The sequence below is a fragment of the Choloepus didactylus genome, chromosome 7 (assembly GCF_015220235.1).
Source record: "Choloepus didactylus isolate mChoDid1 chromosome 7, mChoDid1.pri, whole genome shotgun sequence".
Classification (NCBI taxonomy): Eukaryota; Metazoa; Chordata; class Mammalia; order Pilosa; family Megalonychidae; genus Choloepus; species Choloepus didactylus.
Window position 1 is genome coordinate 101751969 of NC_051313.1, and position 4140 is coordinate 101756108.

General features: G+C 40.1%; 1 pseudogene; it reads left to right on the plus strand.

Annotated features, from left to right (window-relative positions):
• The first annotated feature begins 401 nt into the window (after nt 1-401).
• Nucleotides 402-2225, plus strand: LOC119540678 (annotated as a pseudogene).
• Nucleotides 2226-4140: the final 1915 nt, after the last annotated feature.

Below are 4140 nucleotides of genomic sequence, written 5' to 3' on the forward strand. Positions count from 1 at the left end.
ATCCAAAAAACAGAAAATGACAAGTGCTGGAGAGGATGTGGAGAAACAGGCACACTTATTCATTGCTGGTGGGAATGTAGAATGGAGCAACCACTCTGGAAGACAGTGTGGAGGTTCCTCAGGAAGCTAAGTATAGATCTGCCATATGACCCAGCTATTCCATTGCTAGGTATATGCTCAAAGGAACTGAAAATTAAGACACAAACAGACATTTGTGGGGTAGCTCCACCCACTTGGACATGGGTTGTGGTGGCAAAGAAGATGCCACAGTCAGAGTCCTGGAAGACCACGATCCTGGGCTGCCAGCATCTGGTTTGGAATACCAAGTATGCTTACGAGAAAATAGCTGGAAACTACTGAAAGGAAATTGAAAACAACACTTCAGCTATGCTAGGTCTATAATGGGAAGTGTCACAATTCGATATTTTTGTTATGGATGCCTTTTTACATCTGTGACCTGGACGGCTTTGCTCTTTGTTTATTTCAGCTTCAGTGAAGTGACTCAGCCACTTAAGAATGTGCCCATCAAGGGGTCTGGGCCCCATGGACCATTCCCCCAAAAATTCTATCCTCATTTTATTCAAGGTCCCAGTCGAGTATTTGAGCCACAGTTCAAAGCAAACAAGATTGGTGACATGACAGATAATCAAAATGATGATCCAGGAAAAGACAGTATGAAATTCTCCCCTGAATTGGGCATGATTTTTAACAAGCATGATCAGGAGTTGAGAGACTTAGGCTATCAGAAACATGCCTTTAATAATATGCTTATTAGTAACCGCTTGGGCTACTATAGAGATGTGCCAGATACAAGGAATGCACTATGTAAAGACAAGTCTTACACAACTGCTCTTCCAGTTGCTAGCATTGTTATTTGTTTCTACAATGAAGCCTTCTCTGCCTTGCTCCGGACAGTGCACAGAATCATAGATCAGACTTTAGCGCCTCTTCTTCATGAAATTATCCTAGTGGATGATGATAGTGATTTTGATGATTTGAAAGGAGAACTAGATGAATATATCCGAAAATATCTCCCTGGAAAAACTAAAGTAATAAGAAATATGAAGCGTGAGGGATTGATTCGAGGAGGAATGACTGGAGCAGCACGCACCACAGGAGAAGTTCTTGTATTCCTAGATAGCCACTGTGAAGTGAATGAAATGTGGTTACAGCCTTTGCTGGCTGCGACCAGGAAGACTGTAAAACTGTGGTGTGCCCAGTGATTGATATCATCAGTGCCGATACGCTCAAGTACAGCTCATCTCCTATTGTATGGGGAGGATTCAACTGGGGACTTCACTTTAAATGGGATCTTGTTCCTCTTTCTGAGTTAGAAGGACCAGAAGGAACAACTGCACCAATAAAGTCACCGACAATGGCTGGAGGACTGTTTGCCATGAACAGACAATATTTCAGTGAACTTGGACAGTATGACAGTGGCATGGATATTTGGGGAGGAGAAAACTTGGAAATATCATTTCGGATTTGGATGTGTGGAGGTAAGTTCTTCATCATCCTTGCTCTAGAGTAGGACACATTTTCCGGAAAAGACAACCATATGGATCTCCTGAAGGCCAAGACACCATGACACACAACTCTTTGAGGCTGGCACATGTATGGTTGGATGAATATAAGGAACAGTATTTTTCCTTAAGACCTGATCTGAAGACCAAAAGCTATGGAAATATTAGTGAGCGTGTTGAATTGAGAAGTTGGGTTCTAAATCATTTAAATGGTATTTGGATAATATTTACCCACAGATGCAGATATCTGGGCCCAATGCCCAACTACAGCAACCCATATTTATTAATAGAGGGCCAAAATGTCCCAAAGTCCTTCAACGTGGAAGGCTCTATCACCTCCAGACCAACAAATATCCGGTGGCACAAGGCCACCCAAATCAGAAGGGAGGCCTTGTAGTGCTTAAGATATGTGACTATGGTGACCCAAATCAGATCTGAGTTTATAATGAAGGGCATGAATTGATTTTGAATAATCTCCTTTGCCTGGATATGTCAGAGACTCGCTCATCAGACCCACCACAACTCATGAAGTGCCATGGGTCAGGAGGATCTCAACAATGGACCTTTGAGAAGAATAATCAGCTCTACCAGGTATCAGTTGGACAGTGCCTGAAGGTTGTTGATCCACTGAGTAAGAAAGGCTCTGTTGTTATGGCAATTTGTGATAACTCTTCCTCACAACAGTGGCATTTGGAAGATTGAGGTGGAGACTTCAGACTAGAATGGTGTGAGTCCCTAGGCTTTGCCTCCTCTGTAAAAATGTGACACCTTACAAAGAATATTGATGGTACAAGAAAACCCTGAACTGATTTCCTATTTGGACAGAACTGTCTTTGAGAGGATGAGCATTTTTTTGTCCTATGGAGATGCTTGGGAACATTAGCAGAGGTGAGACAGCAAATACAGTAGAGACTGAAGAATCATGTTGCCATCAGTAGATGACAAAGTAAATTTCACCAGGATATTAATGTTGTTTCTGAGCTGCTGTTAAGAAATTTCTTGCTTATGGAATATAATTTCAACTTTAAACACTTGTTTTTGTACAAAGAACCAAATGCAGGAGATTGGCATTTCTGTACAAAACCATTTATGTTTCTTTTTAATCCCATTTAATGATAGAATGGCATTTGGCAGGAAAATTGTCATGCTTAGAAGTCATAGGAGACAAGTTATATTTTTTACTTACTATTATCATTGGTTTAATATGTCCTAAATAGATAATTTAAAAAGCCTTATTGAATCCATGTTACTTTTAACTTCAGAAAGCATCATTTATAAGACAATATTTAAGAAGCAGTTAAGTATTATAAATTATTTTGATGAATTATGATACTATCTACATTTAATAAAGGGTCCTTTTGATTATTTAACTAGGAAAAAAAAGTACAGACATTTGTAAACTGATATTCATTGCAGCATTATTCACAATTGCCAAGAGATGGAAGCAGCCCAAATGTCCATCAACAGATGAGTGGATAAACAAACTGTGGTATATACACATGGTGGAATATTATGCAGCTGTAAGACAGAAGAAAACATGGAACATATGATAACATAGATGAACCTTGAGGACATTATGTTGAGTGAAGTTGGCCAGAAAAAAAGGACAAATACTGTATGGTCTCACTAATATGAACTAACATTACTGAGCAAACTTTGAGAGTTAAAAGCTGATAACACAGGCTACCAGGAGACAGAAAGATGTAGAGATCACGCATTTGATGCTGAAGGACTACAGAATGTTCAGCAGGATGATTATACAGATCCAGAAATAGATAGCATAATACTGTGTAATGGTAGCACAATATTGTAAGTATACTGAACAATGATGTCTGTGAGTAAGGCTGAAATAGGTGGGATAGGGGAATGTATGACACCAGAAGTTAAGATAGATGATGAAGACGGGGACTGTATAACTTGGCAAAAACCAGAGTGGCCAATGACTGTTGCTAAATGTACAAATATAAAACTGTTCTTACATGTGGGAGAACAAATGAATGTCAACCACACAGAGTGTTGAAAAGGGGATGGTATTTGGGAAAAAACAAAATCAAAGCAAACTGGAGACTATGGTCAACAGTAACATTGTAAAATACTTCCATTCAATGTAACAAAGGCAATATACCAAAGTTAAATGTGTATGAGGGGGGTGTTCTAGTTTGCTAATGTTGCTGGAATGCAAAACACCAGAGATGGATTGGCTTTTATAAAAGGGGGTTTATTTGGTTACACAGTCACAGTCTTAAGGCCATAAAGTGTCCAAGGTAACACATCAGCAATTGGTACCTTCACTGGAGGATGGCCAATGGTGTCCAGAAAACCTCTGTTAGCTGGGAAGGCACGTGGCTGGCATCTGCTCCAAAGTTCTGGTTTCAAAATGGCTTTCTCCCAGGACGTTCCTCTCTAGGCTGCAGTTTCTCAAAAATGTTACTCTTAGTTGCACTTGGGATATTTGTCCTCTCTCAGCTTCTCCAGAGCAAGAGTCTGCTTTCAATGGCCATCTTCAAAATGTCTCTCATCTGCAGCTCCTGTGCTTTCTTCCAAGTGTCCTTCTTAGCTGTAGCTCCTCTTCAAAAGTTCAGTGTCAGCTGTGCTGAGTTCCTTCTGTTTGTCAGCC